Source organism: Suncus etruscus, chromosome 10, assembly GCF_024139225.1.
Source record: "Suncus etruscus isolate mSunEtr1 chromosome 10, mSunEtr1.pri.cur, whole genome shotgun sequence".
Lineage (NCBI taxonomy): Eukaryota > Metazoa > Chordata > Mammalia > Eulipotyphla > Soricidae > Suncus > Suncus etruscus.
In genome coordinates this window covers 39,401,977-39,419,367 of record NC_064857.1, presented here as the reverse complement: position 1 = coordinate 39,419,367, position 17,391 = coordinate 39,401,977, and the positions used below count along the sequence as shown (strand labels likewise).

General features: G+C 42.9%; 1 non-coding gene across 1 annotated transcript; it reads left to right on the top strand.

Moving 5' to 3' along the window:
• The first annotated feature begins 16,671 nt into the window (after positions 1-16,671).
• Positions 16,672-16,778, top strand: LOC126021478 (U6 spliceosomal RNA). Its single transcript, XR_007499991.1, has one exon. It is a non-coding gene; the product is annotated as a U6 spliceosomal RNA (small nuclear RNA).
• The last annotated feature ends 613 nt before the right edge of the window (positions 16,779-17,391 follow it).

Here is a 17,391-nt window from a genome sequence, read left to right as displayed (position 1 = left end):
AATAGTACAACCTGCAATTTCAAAAAAAGAAGAGGAGAGAAAGTGAGAGTGACAGAGACAGATAGATAGATACACACATATACACACAAAGAGAATGAGAAAGAGAGTGAGTGTGCAAAACGCCTGCTGCAGAGACAGCAGGGTGGGAGAGAAACTGGGGATATTGGTGGCAGTAAAAGTGCACTGGTGAAGGGTGGTGCATTCTATGACTGAAACTCATTTTGATCAATTTTGTACCCCAGGTGCTTAAACAGAGATATAAAAAAAAAACTCTTCCATAGTGGCTCAAGCAACAGCATACTAAGAGCAAACATTGAAAATGATGAACAGCACCTCTCACGAGCCAATTTTAGCTGGGTTCCCTCTCCGCTGTCCTTGGGCTCCAATGTTTATACATTCAGGACACATTTTCACAGAGAATGGTTCAGAAGTACAGGAAGAAATGCAGCCTTCCATAGCTGAGGGATTGTCTGCTAAACCTGGATATCCCACTTAGTGAGATAGGTCTGAAGGAATTACAGGAGATTCTATTTGTGTTTGGGTCCCACCTTTAACCTCATCCTCCCCCTTCCATAATCAAAGCTCTTCCTGCATCAATTGGTTCCAACATGAGCTGATGGGGGGTTCCCTCTCTCTCCCACCGTACTACATATCCTGAGGGCAGATGATGGCTATATATTTGGGAGCCAGCAGAACTGGAGACAGGGCAAGAAAACAGACCGATTTTTATCCCTATTCCTATCACCAGGCTGGTCCAGCAAACCAGACCTTCAAGATCATACCAGTGAAGTGGTTATAACTTACATGCAGTGCTGCTGGGAGAACCAAACAGAAAGTGCTGATACTGAAGCACAGCAGTGGAACAGACACAGGCTCAGAACACTATTTCTTAGACTGTCATCAGTGTACTTAGTATATTCACTAGTGTTGCTCCAAAGTCAGTTAGTTGTTTTGGATGTGACTGCAGAGAAAGAAGAGGGTGAGTCGGGTGAGTCACGTTTCCTGGGAAACCAGTAGCTAGCTGTTAGAGAAAGACATTGGGGTCTAGTATCTAAACAAATGAGGGTCAAGCCCCCATCAAATATTAGTTGTATAACTTTAGGGAAGTTATTTCACATTTTTCAGTGAAAATGATTTCTGATTATAATGAATTAATAAATTAACAATATAATATAAATAGTTTTATTATTTCCATATTATATTATAATTATAATTAATGATAGATAAATGCCTTTCTCCTTCTTAACTCTGAAGCAAGTACCCCTCCACGCCTCACTGCCTAATCCTTTATGTCTCCTGTAAGTCACAGTTTCTCGACCCTGTTTCCAAAGTTGCTGTCTCCTTTTCCTAAGTCTTTGGGGAGAATCTCAAAGTAGTACTATGTAATCCGAAATCACATCAATTGCAAAACTTAACCATCTTCAGACTCTAGATGACCCACTCATACTGATGAAATTATATCAGGTCAAATTATTCATTAGTAATAAAAGTGGATTAGTGTTTAACCAGAGATCCAGACACTATTCTAGCTTACTTTTCTGGAAGAGTAATTTCTGGGTAGTATATGAGCGTGTGTATGTGTTGTGAGGGCTGGGGCGGGGGTGGGGGACACATAACACTATGCCTTCCAAATATCAGTGAGCAGAGTGATTCCATGAGTAGAGTGTTCAAGAGTGTCCCTTTGCCTCATTGTTCAAGCAAGTTTCCATTCCCTTCAGTTTCATCACACTTGGCTGAGCCAGGAAAGCTGGACCTCAGGACCAGTTCTAAGTAGGTTCAAAGATCAACTGTTTTCTTATTGCCTCATAAGTTTAAGGTGAAATGGTTTATTTACTGAAACAGAGATCAGAAAAAGTTGATTGCATGCACACAAGGATTCTTTGAGGATTTAGAAGCAATCAGCCCAAAGCAGGGATGCTCTAAAGTGTGTCATATGAATGATCTAACAGAAAAAAATCTGACTTTGAACTTGCTCAGAAGGCACTTTTCTTTTTTTTTTTTTTTTTTTTTTGGTTTTTGGGCCACACCCGTTTGACGCTCAGGGGTTACTCCTGGCTATGTGCTCAGAAATCGCCCCTGGCTTGGGGGAACCATATGGGACGCCGGGGGATCGAACCGCTGTCCGTTCCTTGGCTAGCGCTTGTAAGGCAGGCACCTTACCTCCAGCGCCACCGCCCGGCCCCAGAAGGCACTTTTCATTGGTTTCCTTAGAACAGCCTGAAAAACTAGTTTTCTATGGCTTGTGATTTTCAGAGACATGAACAAGAGGTGACCCAGACTAAGGAAGCCTAACAAAGTCAACTAAATGAAGTTCTGCTGGTATAAATACACTGGTTTTGTCTGTTCAGAATTTTTTGCTGTTTTACTCTTCCTCTAAGTTTAATATACTTCAGTGACACTGGATATTTGCTTCACTTACCTGACTCCATGAGCCATCACAGAATTGAAGACATGTGGTGAGGAGGTTCCACATTGAACCCCACATCATAGAAGGATCTGCTGGATGAATAATCTTCCTGTCACAAGGGTTACTGATGGTAGTTGCAACCAAGTCCTGTAGGATCCTTAGGGCATAGTAACAAAGAGGATGACAATGGCCATGTTACGAAATAGAACTAAGATAACTGTGAATAATTTCACAAGAACAGTATAAGTGGGACTAGAGCAATAGGACAGGGGTAGGGCATTTATTTTGCACATGGCCCACCCAGGTTTGATTCCCAGCATCCATAGGAACCCCAACACTCCCAGGAGTAATTCATGAGTGCAGAGCCAGCAGTAAACATTGACCATTGACAGGTGTGACAAAAAGAAACAAATAACTCTTCCAAACAAAACAAAAATTCCCCAACCAGTATAAGCAAAAACAACACCTGTAGACCTCATGCATCTGTTCCACTATTACCGTCCATTAGATCTCTGTGTGCTGTTGAATTTAGTGATTGATTCATACTTTGGGAAAACACTTGAATTGCACAGTCTCCTTAAAGTACTTTCACCTGCCTACTTTCACCTATTTATTATCATATAAAGAAACTGAGGCTAGAGGAACTAGAGTTACTTTCATGGTTCAAGGCTGAAAAACATAGGATTCAAACACAGATCAGTCAGCTATGCAGTTTATACATTTTTGATACATATCCAATACAAACATGGCATATCAGTTTACTATATGAAGTGTTCTCTTTTCAACACTATCTTGATTACTTTATCAAAAGACCGCTGTACACTGTCTATAAAAGGATAATCATCACCTAGCTCTTCCATCAGCAATAAATACAGATTCATGCTGTTTTCCTAACTACTAAATAGACTTTTCCTGTTTTGGAAATAGAAGCAAATAGTCTCCTGGCAAGCTCACTAAAACATTAGGAATTGCAGCTACTTCAGAAGGAAATAGAAGCAAATATTTATGTAAGTGAACAAGCATTAGAGTCTCCATTATGCTGTCTTCTTAAACACACACACACACACACACACACACACAACCCTTGGATCTTCTGTTCCTCATTATTTTTAGGACATTGTTTTCATGCTTTGTGTGTTTAATACTTATGAGATCCCTTATGCATGAAGTGATGCAGGAAACAATAGATCTTTGGGACTTATCATATCTAAAGGCTTCTTTCTTTGGAGAAGACTAAATAATAGGATCTCTGGAAGAACTTTACAAGTTTATAGAGCATACCCTAGAAAAGATCTTGACCATGTCATCTGGAATAGTTCATCCTATTCCAATGCCCCATAAACTACTGATGCTAGTGCAAACACCCTTGAAACAAATCCCATCTGCTTTGAAGTTTCTTTTAATTATTTTGCCCAAGAAAACCAATATAAACCCTTAGTCCAATCTGAAGGTTAGATGTTTATTTTGGGAGATAAATTAGCTTCCTGTATAGATTGCTACATCCTAAATAAACTCATATTCTCTCATCAAATCTTGTCATTTGAGTAAGTTGCCTTCAAACTTGGATGCAGTGGCCATACTTTTAGTGGTTTTTATTTTAATCACTATCATTATTGTCTGACTATCTGTACCCTGAAGTTCTCTCATATCCAGCAAAACAATTAATGCGATGTTATGGAATAATAAAAAATTGCATTGATAAAGGAGAGATCCTCTTTAATACCCATTCTCAAAAAAATTTTTTTGGGTTTTTGGGTCACACCCAACAGCACTCAGGGGTCACTCCTGGCTCTATGCTCAGAAATCACTCCTGGCAAGCTCGGGGGACCATATGGGATGCTGGGATTTGAACCACTGACTTTCTGTTTGCAAAGCAAACACCTTACCTTCATGCTATCACTCTGGCCCCCATTCCCAAAATTTTTAAACCTCTCAGGAGCACCAGGCATACTGGTCTACACATTTGGTGACTAATCCCATCTTGCCACAGAGAAGTTCCTTGGCAAGCAGGATGGATGCAGCTGAAGTAGGGAACATGCAAAATGAACTTGATCATGTGTAACCCAGAAAGAAAGACCATACGCACACACACAGTCCTCACATCCACTCATATATACATACACACAAGCACATGACCCACATATATACAAGCATGCAATCACATATACACAACACTCACATATAGTTTTATACAGTACAATCACATACATGCACACACCCACACATTTATATGCACATGTGTGCACACATGTAAACACTTGTGCATATAAATACATTCCATGTACACATGTCCATTTACATATACAGGCTGTGCAGAGGCTATCAGAAAGAAGCTTGTTCTCTTTAAGAACTAGAAATTTGTTTCAAAGTCTGCAATAAGGTGCCTAAAAGGTTGATAGGTGGGGAACAGTTTGTGGCCCCAATAGGATCCCAGAATCTAAAGAAACATTCAAAGTGCTCTGGGGTTCTAGTTCACTGAGATCATGGTGGGAGGCAATAACAGCTACTCAATACCTTTTAGTCAGGATCCCAGCCAGGATAGGCTCAGCTTCAATCCCAGGCCCTTGAATTACAGCAGCTTCTTATATTCCTTGTCATCTTGAGGAGCCAGAGCTTGGAAGATTTTTGGGTAATGAACCCAAGAATCAAGAGAAAGTTGAGGGTCCATGATGAGAGAGAAGATAAGAGGGAAGAGAAGAAAAGAGGGGAGAAGAGAGGGGAGAGGAAGAAAGGGGGAAAAAAGGGGAGAAGTGGGGAGAAGAGAAGAGAAGGCAAAGGAAGGGAAGGGAAGAGAAGAAGCTGTTGTCTTACCTCTCAGGAAGATTAGCTGGTGAGAGCCCCTCTGAGAGTCATGGAATTAACCAGAAAACCCTAAGGCAGAACAGTTGGTGTGTGCTGCTACACTATAGATTCCTCTGTGGCTGATCTCTTTATTTGGGCTGCTTGACTTCCTGACCCAGAACCAGTATTGCCCAGTGCACCACAATCGGTGAATAGAGAAAAACCTTATGCCCTACACTTTGAACTCCATTGAGCATTGCCAAGTATGGTACCGGGGTTCTAAGAACCAGACCATTACTCCTAAATATTGAACTCTTGGGCTGGTTAAACATTTTGAACTGGTTCGTGGGCTACTAAGCATTGTCTGACAAGACCTCCCCACTTCTAAAAAAACAGGTTTATGTTACAGAACCTACAAGTCTAATGATCTGATGCTGTGGGTTAAGTGAAAAGATCTTAGAACCAAACAGACATGGAAGATTCAAAGAGTTCAAGTGTGGTCATTTGCCACAGAATTCTTTCATGCTAGAGGAATTACTTCAAAAATTTTAGTTTTTTGTTCTCAATAGAGACTCAAATAAGACCCACCCATATCATAGTGCCGGGCTTTGCATAGCCTACTGAATTGCCCATCAGATAATTTTTCTTTTGTGTGTGGTTTTTGGGTCACACCCGGCAGTGCTCAGGGGTTATTTCTGGCTCCAGGCTCAGAAATTGCTCCTGGCAGACACAGGGGACCATATGGGGCGCTGGGATTCGAACCGATGACCTAAGGCAATGTCTCACTGCTCAAAGGCAACTTTATTTGACTACAGCTCCTTCTTATATAGTGAAGGAGAAGGGGGCAGTACAAAGGTGACGTCAATCACAGTTTTGGCGCGAAGGTCCATACAAGGCAAGAATACATATCAGGCTACAAGGAACAAAGAAAGTAAGTCATTCTCTAAATAAGGAAATGGGCAGTGGGCTAGGGGGCTGGATGACCTTCAAGTCATGATGAACGTGCTGTTTCCATGGAAACTTCTTGTGGCCTTCTAGCTACATTCCTAATTGCTTAACTATCAGGAGGTGGTGCAAGATGTGCTTGTTTCAGTGATCTTGAACAGACAATGTAACATATACTTATTGATAACAGTTTCGCTGACTTCGGAATGTGGAGTGGCCTTGTTTCTGATAAGGTACCGGGCAGTGTTGCTCTCCTCCGGGCTAGAGTTAATTATATCCTGCAGCTGCACATTCCTTTCTCTTTAGCTCAAAAACTTATAGCAAGACTGCATGTAGCCTTTAGGTGAAAGGCTGGACTATGGCAGAAAGAACAGCAAAATGGCCTCAAACAAGTCACAGTCCCCAACAAAAGGCAAACGCCTTACCTCCATGCTATCTCTCCAGCCCCCCGTCAGATAAATTTTGTTCCTGACACGAATAACTCATTCACCCTAAAAAATATTTGACCAGGAGGCCCACTGAGGATGCTTTGCCTCTATGTGGATCACTGGCAATATTTCTGAGATTTGTGTTATAGTAAAGACATTATATTCCCTTCATATTATTTGGTTTATTTCTCCCCTGTAAATTTACATGTTGAAATATGGCCTCAATCAAATTCAAGCTCAGAGAATGCTCAGAACCAAAACGAAACTAAGGTTTCACACCCAGCAGTGCTCAGGCTGGCTCTACACTCAGAAATAGCTCCTGGCAGGCTCAAGGGACCATATGAGATGCCAGGATTTGAACCAACGTCCTTCTGCCTGCAAGGCAAATGCCCTACCTCCATTCTATCTCTGTGGCCCCCTAAGACTTTTTTTTTTCTTCTCCCTCTCAGGCCTACTTACATCTAAAAGCCAAATTAGGAACTCAGCTCTGAGTCAGTGTAGCTCCTAGCCAGGCACAAAATTTACATTTCTTTGACCTGGCCCTCTGCTAACTCAAAAGCAATCTTGGGGTGGGGCAGAGGGAGATTTGGGACATTGGTGATGGGAATGTTGCACTGGTGAAGGGGGGGGGTGTTCTTTACATGACTAAAACCTAACCACAATCACATTTGTAATCAAGGTGTTTAAATAAAGATATAAAAAAGAAAACAAACAACTTATTAGAAAATGGTAGATATCTAATCAAAGAAAATATACTGATGTAAAAAACAAACAAACAAACAAAAAACCTTTTTTTCTCTGCTAGCCTGCAGAAACCTGTCATCAGGGCTCAGCTTCCAAATAGCAGCCATCTTTTGTTATATTATTTTCCTTTCTAACTCAGGACTTCCTAGATATGATCCTATCCACCTAAATTTAGCCAGTCATATTTGTTACATAAAAACTAACAGGCCTGCTGTTAATATTTCTGTTTTTCTCTTCCCTACGCCTTTTGTCAACGCAGAAATTCCTTTCATGTTTAAGAATGCGGTTTTGCCCCATATATACTCCCAGCCTGAGGATTAAATTTTGTCACACGTTTGCCAAAACTTGTCCCTAATAGGGTTCGAGAACCCAAGGATAGCAAGAATGTAGAGACAGAAATAGCAGCAGTTGACTATTGAATCAGGAACTTTGTTTTGCTTATATACCAACGGGTTCCTAACACCTTAGCAGAATTGCCTTCCACAGAGGACAGGTCTTTCTTTATTTGTGACCTCCTTATCCTTTCATGGGTGCCTTCATGGCTTCCTGCTTTAAGAGCATTTAGTTAGGAGGACCCATGCCCCAGGGAATATTCATGCCCCAGGAAAATGAGAGTTAAGAGTACAGTAAGTTAACAGGACAGAAAAGACAGAAAGTTAATCAGGATATCTGGGTTTAAAAGCCAATTCAAAAATTCTTGGTAGAGAGAGAGAGAGAGAGAGAGAGAGGAGATGAGAGAGGGGAGGAGAGGAGGAGAGAGAGAGAGAGAGTCAAGCAGAATGCAATAGCAACAGATTTTATTTACCTAGGTGCCTAGGTTCCACAGGTTCCAGTCCTCAGTGGATCTGTCGAGCTCAAGGACCCTGAGTGCCCATATCCTGCAGTTTTAGAATGTTTCAAAGGTATTTCAGGACAGCAAACATTAAATCATTGTAACCATACTTTTTTTCTTTCTTTTTTTTTTTTTTTGAGTTTTTTTTTGGGGGTGGCTCAGGGATTACTCCTGGCTCTATTGATCAGAAACACTCCTGGCAGGTTCGGGGGACCATATGGGTGCCGGGATTCAAACCGTTGACCTTCTGCATAAAAGGCCAAACGCCTTACCTCCATGCAAGTCTCTCCGGGCCTCCATTGTAACCATACTTTAATTGACATACAAGCAAAACCGTTTACTGTTCCTTCTGCATTCCTTCGGCAATATAACAGCCTTAATTGAGGAGGTAGTGGCCTGGCTTCAGAGCCAATTTTAATGTATAACATAGATAAACATAGTTGTAAGATAACCATAGTCATAGTTGTACAAAAAATGCTTTACCAGGAACTTAATATACTCTCACAGATAAAGATCAGGAAAAAACAGGACCAGTAATTTTCTTGGTTTTGCCTGTTTATCTGTTTCCTTGCTTAGGCTTAAGGCCTAGACTGACTTGTCATGACTATTATTAGTCCTAGGTGAATTGAGCGACTCTTATAATATCGGTTACTAAAAAAAAATAGCATTTTAGTATAATACATTTCAACATTTCCCACTTTTTTGCTAGTACATTTAAGAAATATTTCTTTTTTATTTTTAATTAAAAAAATTTTTTGACCATATTGGCTTACATATCTTTCACAGTAAAATTTCAGGTACATATTAACATTGGATCAGGGGGAATTCCCATCACCAAATTTGTCCTCCCTCTACCCCCATTGCTATCTAAGAATCTCATTGGTACAGGAAATATTGTCTTAGTACTAAAAGTTGGACTGGTGTTAATGCAATCCTTTATAAATCCAACTAACTTATTTAATATATAGGGACCCAAAAGTGAGTATAAGTCAAAGGATAATTAGTGGGGCCTGTCCATAGCTGAGAGTAATGTTGTGAGCTATGGGGACCAATTGAACCAATTTTGGAAACAAGACCTAATAGCTTCCCTAGTCCTTTTCCTCTGCTCTATCCCAGAGTATAGTTTATTGAGGGAGTCTTCAGCTAGTCCAGTGTAGTCAACATAGAAGCAACATTCTTCCTTGAGGGCTGCACATAAACCACCCTCCTTAATCATTAAGTAGATCAAGTCCCTTCCTGTTCTGCAGTACCACCTCTGCCAACGATCAGTGTGAGTCCTTTAACACACTTGATGGCATCCCCTAATTCCTTAAGTTTCTGGTTCACCTCCTATCTAAGATTTTTAGGGCAATATTCTGAGTGGACAAGGCAGCAATTCCAGTTGCTGCACCCGTTGAACTCAGCAAGGAGACTAGGATGGTGGCTACTACTACTCCTACTGCTCATTTAGTTTGTGCTGGGTCAGTTAACTGGGCAGTAATCATTTCTTCCTGTGAGTGCCACAAAACTCTGGATAAGATTTGCATTGTTACACAAGTGTCTAAGGAATCCATAAAAACCTTTTTATACACATTTGGTGAGGCCAACCTTAAGGCATAACCATTGTCCATTGTCAGGCTTAGCTCAATCAAGATTCATTCCATGGGTGAGAGGAGGTGCAGAAAGGGTTTCAATCTGATGAAGCTGTGAGGCAGGACCTCACTCCCTGTATGGTGGTTATGGTGATGCTGCTGTCTTCCAGGATGCAGTCAGAGGCATGGGGCAGATATGAAACTCTAGCTGGAAAAGCCAGAGCCTCAAAGAAAGGGGGAGCCACCTCTAAACATAACCAACGGGACAGTAAAATCTGGCTGGGTGCGGTTTAACATGTTATAGATGGCATTCATTATAGCCCATAAGTTCTTTGCTGAGGGTGTGAGGTGTGGTATCAACACCTGAGTTTTGGGCCTAAACTGTAAAAGGGCCAACTAAGGTGTGGTGTCTGCGTTGCAAGCACTAGCCAAGGAAGGACCGCAGTTCGATCCCCCGGCGTCCCATATGGTCCCCCCAAGCCAGCGGTAATTTCTGAGCGCTTAGCCAGGAGTAACCCCCTGAGCATCAACAGGTATGGCCCGGAAAAAAAAACAATAAATAAATAAATAAATAAATAAATAAATAAATAAATCTCATATATTCTCCTGAGAGGTCCAGATAACTGCATCCAATACTGTTTTCTCTCTAGAAGGTATGTGACTTTCTCCTGATTTCAGACCTCCTGCTTCTGAGCAAGTGCTGCTTGGTTCTGGAAGTACTTCCACATGTTTACCACTTAAATACCATGAGCAGGCCACAAATGACCAAAGCTCTTCTGTCACAGAGACACTGTGCTGTTGAGCCAGTGAATGTAGGCAAATGCATGAGAAGATGCGAGGCTGTGATCAGCCTTGGAGAGTCCAATGGTCTGGAGAAGGATCTCCAAATTTCTGTGGTCACTAAACTTAAGGGAAGTGTGTGTTCATTGGGCCAGAGCAATAGCACAGCAGGTAGAGTGTTTGCTTTGCACTCAGTCAACCCAGGTTTGATTCCCGGCATCCCACATGGTCCCCCTGAGTTGTTTTTTTAAAACTAATGGGGCTCAGGGGCCGGGCGGTGGCGCTGGAGGTAAGGTGCCTGCCTTACCTGCGCTAGCCTAGGAGACGGACCGCGGTTCGATCCCCCGGCGTCCCATATGGTCCCCCAAGCCAGGAGCGACTTCTGAGCGCATAGCCAGGAGTAACCCCTGAGCGTCACCGGGTGTGGCCCAAAAACAAAAACAAAAACAAACAAACAAAAAAAAAAAAACCTAATGGGGCTCAGACTAGTGGATAGAACAACTGATGGTTGGAAATTTGCCTGTCCTAGCCTCTCCCGAAGATAAGTGGATGTGGGGTTTCAGGGCTAGTAGTAGTGTAGCACATAGGCTGCCCAGTCTTTGCAAGACATCGGAGGTCTGCATCATGGTCCTGGACCACCGCTTATTATGATATTATGCTTACATAATATCACAGGGCTAAGTTATAGCATTGTGCCCAAGTATCTGGTAATGCGTATATAAAATCTGGGTCCACTCATATATATATATATATATATATATATATATATATGTATATGTATATATATATATATGTATATGTATAGATAGATAGATAGATAGATAGATAGATAGATAGATAGATAGATAGATAGATAGATAGATAGATAGATAGATATAAAGTCTGTTCCTCCCCCTTTGCAATCCCACTTTGAGTATCTATTGCCAACTTTTTCTTGATTTGGGGAAAGCTCCGTTGGGGAGGGGAATGTTATGCACTGTAACTGGACTAGGGCTATGGGAAGGAAGTTTGACTGGATGAAACCCAAAGGTACCAGGATTTAAAGTGAATGTTGGATATTTAATGACCAACTGAATTCTGATTTAAAAACCTGAATCATGTCTGGTGTCACAGAGCCTTATTCCCCACATAACTCCTTGTTTGAATCTATCTGCACTTTGCTTTCTTCTGTAAACTGTATCAAAATGGGATTGCATTGATTAGTCAGTATTACTCGAACAGGCCTGAGAGGGCTGCCAGGTCACTTTAATAAAGTCCGTAGGTTTTGTTTTATTCTACCCACCGATCCTGTACTTTCACAATCCCTCATCTTACAGTACTATTCCATTTCATACCCGCACTTTGAAGGAGGAAAAAGACAATGGGAACAAGTAAAACTGCAATCCATGGAGGTTGTTCTGGGAGTGGGTTGTGGAGCACCAGTAAGTAGAGTGTCTGACATCATGATATCAGAGGCCACCCATGGGATTGCCATACTACCCCAGAGAGTCCCACAAAGTGTCACAGGTCCAATTGAAGGTTAGAAAACCAGGCTCCTTCTGGGTGGTTAGCAGAGGTAGATTGTAGGACCAGGTTTCCAGAAGCAGCACTGGAGAGATGCCATTCCTGCACCACTGGACTATGGCTGAGCAGAGAAACTTGAGCTCCAGACAACATCCAGACTCTGCACACCAAAGTTAGATGGGGGAGCATGATCTGAAGCATGGTGCCCTGCTGTCTTAGAATCTTGGATCAGTCCTCTGGAAATGACAGGAACCACCTTAATAAAATTATGCATATGACAAAGGAAATCAGTTGGTGTCATGGGCAGCCCAAGTGAGCCGCAGCTTTAAGGAATTCATGAGATGAGCTTGAACTGGGTTGCCAGTTGTTCCTTTGGACTGGCTTTCCTAATGTGTGAGTGACACACCCACAGTCCAATGCTATCGACAGTGAAAGCAATTGGTATTTCATTAAGACTACATAAGGACCTTTCCACCGCCCCTCCAAAGTCTTTGCCCACTGTCTCTTTACCCAAACCCAATCTCCCAGTTTTATGCTATGTTCTGGGTTTTCTTGTTCATCTTGGCTATACTAGGAGCAGATAAAAGGCCAGATTTTCTCCTGTACTAGCCATAGAGCCTCAAGGGCTGTTAGGTAATTTCGGGCCAACTGCTCACTTTGCTCGGTTAGAGTCCCAAGCACTATTGGAGGAAGAGTTACCCAGTCTCTGCCAGTCTCTATGGCCAATTTGCTTAAGGTCTCCGTTAATGTCCGATTAATTCTCTCTACCTGCCCAGAACTCTGTGGGTTATATTCACAATGAAGTTTGTCCCAACAGCTTGGGTTAGTTCTTGGAGAACTTTGCTAATGAAAGCCGGGGTGTTGTCTTATACTAACACTTCAGGGACCCCATATCTTGGAATGATTTCTTCTAAAAGCTTCTTAGCTACCACCTGACTAGTCTCATGTTTCGAAGAAAAAGTTTTACCCACTCTGAAAAAGTGTTCACCATCACCAGTAAATATCTATCCCCAAACTTGCCTTGTTTTACCACTGTGAAGTCCACCTCCCACACTGCCTGGGCATTCTCTTCCTTTCCCTGGTACCTGTATGTAAGGGTCCCTTTTTACTGGGTTTTATAGCTTAGCAAGCGGAGCAGTTGCCAACCAGTCTCCAGGCTTTCAAGTTCTGGTCTGGGAATCGTAACTTGGCTGTTCTAAATAATATATCATTTTGTCCTTTCCTAAATGGGTGGAAGCATGTAGGTTAGCAAGGGAAAACTTTCCCATTGCCTTTGGTAAAAACAGATTCCCATCTTGGCTGTGGGACCATCCATGCTGGTCCTGCAGTGATGTATAATTAATCTCTGGCATGGACTTTGATCCACTTCTCATCATCGGGACTGTATTCCAGCCTGGGAGGCAGGTTGGGTAGTTCCAAAGCTGTGAGTGCCAGTCCCATCACTGCTGCTGCTTGCGTGTTTCCACTAGTTGACTTGGCCACTGCTCTAGCCTACTCATCAGCCCGATGATTCCCCACAGCCTCCGGAGTTTTTGAGGGCACATGAACCACTGTGACAGCCTGAGGTGTGTGCACTGCTTTCAATAAATAGTCAGTTCATTTCCTCCAACTTCCTCAGGTCTTTTCCCTCCGCTGACTTGAAGCTGCATTCCCGATATATGTCACCATTCACATGGATGGTGCTGAAGGCATATCATCATCATCAGCTATCTATGTATATAATAACTCTCCTCCCCTTAGGCGGTTCAAGAGCTTCAGCCAAGGCTATAAGCGCTTTTTTTTTTGGGGGGGGGGGGGATACACCCAGTGATGCTCAGGCGTTACTCCTAGCTATGTTCTCAGAAATCGTTCCTGGTTTGGGGGACCATATGGGACGCTGGGGGATGAAACTGCAGTCCATCCTAGGTTAGCATATACAAGGCAAATGCCCTACTGCTTGCACCATCGCTCTGGCTCCAAGCTCTGCATTTTGAGCTGAGGTCCTGGAGGGGAGTGAGGCACTCCAAATCACCTTGCCTTCTTTGTCTACTACTGCTGCCTGGCTCTGTGCACCCAATCCTGCACTAAAATGTTGTAATCTGTGGACCAACATAGTTCACTTTTGGGAAGCATAGTGTCCTTTAAATCCAGAGGAACCTGTGTAGTCTCAGTTAGTACATTATGACATTTGTGTAGGGGCAGTTGCAAGTCCGGATTTGGTAACAGATTCACAGGATTTAGGGTGGCAGGTTCTGCAAAAACAATTCGGGGAGAGTCCATTAGAGCTCTTGGTAATGTGTTAACTGGGCATTTGTCATCCACTGACCAGGAGGATTTTTCAAAATTCCTTCAATAGTGAGGGGATGTGTGTGATTACTTATAGATGTAAGCCAAAAGTCAGCTGTATCTCTGACTAATATGGCAGTGGCTGCTATAATTCAGTGACATGGTGGCCACCCATTGTCCACTGGGTCAAGTCTTTTTGACAAGTATACTACAGGTCTCTTCCAGGGACTAGTCACTGTAGAAGTACCCCTTTGGCAATCCCGTGCTTCTCATCCACATAGAGAGAAAAAGGTTTATTAGGGTTGGGCAACGTCAATGTAGGAGCTTCAAGCAAGGCAAGCCTTAAATCCTCAGAAGCCTTTTGATGTTCTTTTCCCCAAGTTCTTTTTTCACAAGTCCATTGTGGTCCCTTTTTAGTGGCCTCATACAGGGGCTTTGCCTTTGCTGCATACCCCAATATCCAGAGTCTACAATAACCTGTGGTCATCAAGAACTCAGGCACTTCCTATGGGGATTTGGGAACTGGTATTCTTAAGATAGTGTTCTTCATGGCTTTTGGTCAGCCAACGCTGTCCTTTTTCCAGATTATACCCCGGTATGGAACAGCCTGTTTACAAATCTGAGCTTTCTTCGCACTGGCTCTGTATCCCAGCTTGCCTAATTCTGACAATAAGGCTCCAATACCTGACTGACATCCCTCCTGTGTGGAAGCAGCCAGGAGGGTGTCACTGACATATTGGACAAATATGGTGATGTGGCTGGCCACACAAAAACGCTGCAAGTCCTGACTTAAAACCTCATTAAAAAGGGTTGGAGAGTTTTTAAATTCTTAAGGAAGGCAAATTCACATCAGTTGGATTGGACTTCCGCAGTTTTCCTCTTGCCATTCAAAGGCAAAAATTACTTGGTTGATGGGTGCCAGAGCTATGCTAAAGAATGCATCCTTTAGGTCTAAGGTGGTGTACCAGGTGTGAGTGGGTGGTAAGCTACTGAGCAGAGTATATGGGTTGGATGAATGTCCGTAACCCTCTCATTGACCTTCCTAAGATCCTGCACGGATCTATATTCTTTCCCTCCAGGTTTCTTAATGGATAACTGAGGGGTGTTCCAAGCTGAATGGCACTGTTTTAGAATACCAGCGGACATCAAACGTCGGATCTGAGGTGTTATCCCCTCCCTGGCCTCTGTTGTCAGAGGATACTGGAGGACTTGGACTGGCTGTGCTCCTGCTTTCAGTTCCACTACCACGTGTGACTGATGCCCTGCTAATCCCACTCTATGTCATGCTTTGGGATACTCTGCCAGCCAGTATTGCATTTCTGATGGCCACTCTGCTAATTTTTCTAAAGGGTCTGTAAATTACCGATATTTGTCTGCTAATGCCAGGGTCAACACTTGTAAGGGATAGCCTTGTCTGTCTGTGACTGTAATGCCATTCGGCTCAAAATGAATATGGGTCCTAACCTTAGTTAGAAGATCCCTCCCTAGAAGTGGCACAGGACTGTCTGGGACGACCAGGAAGGAATGAGTGACCTGGTGTCATCCCAAATCTACCTGTCTTTTGCCTGTTTATGGGTAAACTTTAGTACCAGAGGCCCCCTGAACTATACTAGTCTTGTTGCTAATGGGACCTGTGCTACGTTTAAGAGCTAAATATTGAGCCCCAGTGTCTACCATAAATCCCACTGGTTTCCCCTCCGCAAATACTATTACCCGAGACTTGGGGAGGGATTCTGAGCCCCAACAATCCTAGTCTTCCTCTACTCCTGTCATCAGCACCTGCCTATGTCCTTGTTCCTTTTGAGTCTCCCGACACCTGGGACACTTGTCCTTCCCGTGTCCAAACTCTTTGCAGTGAGCATACTGGATTTTACTCTGGCGTCGCTAAGGCAGACTGGCTGGACCTTAGTCAGTTGGCCTTCTGTTAGCCTGCTCCAGCTCCCTTCTTCAGGAGGCGAAAAGTATTCTCGCCTTCTCTTTCTGCTGTTTCCTCTTCTCTTTGCTAAGATACTCCCGGTTTTCTTTATTGTGTCTTTCTTGTACTTGCCTGTCTTCTTGCCTGATTCTCTCTTCTCTCTCCTCTCAGGTTTCTCTGGCATTGAACAATCGCTCAGCTACTTGTATGATGTCTCTTATGGACATCCCTACTAGTCCTTCCTGCTTATACAATTTTTTTCCTAATGTCAGGGGCTGCCTGATTGATGAAAGATATGATTACAGGACTGGAGAGATATCATGGAGGTAAGGCGTTTCCCTTTCATGCAGAAGATCAGTAGTTCAAATTTCGGCAATCCATATGGTCCCCAGAGCCTACCTGGAGCGATTTCTGAGCATAGAACCAGGAGTAACCCCTGAGCCTGGCTGGGTGTGACACAAAAACCAAAACAAACAAACAAACAACAAAAAAAAAACTTTGTGCTCGCTTTGGCAGTACATATACTAAAATTGGAACGATACAGAGAAGAATAGCATGGCCCCTGCGCAAGGATGACATACAAATTCATGAAGCGTTCCATATTTTTGGATTCTTATTAAAAAAAAAAGAAAAGAAAGATATGATTACAGCTGATAGATTTTCCTCTGCCTTCGGATCTAAGGGGAAGTACTGCTGATGTGGCTCAAACAACCTTTCCAGAAATGCAGCTGGGCTTTCATTAGGTTCTTGTAAAACAGCTTTTATCTTAGCCAAACTAGTAGGATGACAGGCCACCCCACGGAGCCCTGACATTAGAGTCTGGCAGTAGACTCGAAGATGCTCCCTACCTCTGGTGTCTCAAACTCCCAAGCAGAAAAGCAAGCAGAAAGCCGGTCAAGAGGAAAACCAGCATCTATAAGGTTAAGGAGAGTTGTTGGTCTCCTATCATCTCCAGGAGCATGTTTCCGAGCTTCTGTCAAAATGTGCTCTCTTTCCTCTGTAGTAAACAGAATTCTCACAAGTGTTGACAATCATCCCAAGTGGGAATCAAACAGGTCTATGAGCCCTTTAGGGTCATCAGAGAAAGAAGGGTTTTGATGTTTCCAATTATACATATCAGGAAGAAAAAGGCCAATACTGAAAGACCAATCCAGGCCGCTGTCCCACGACACAGACTGGATACAGGGGGACTGTGGCAGAAGTAGATGAGACCTCCGGGA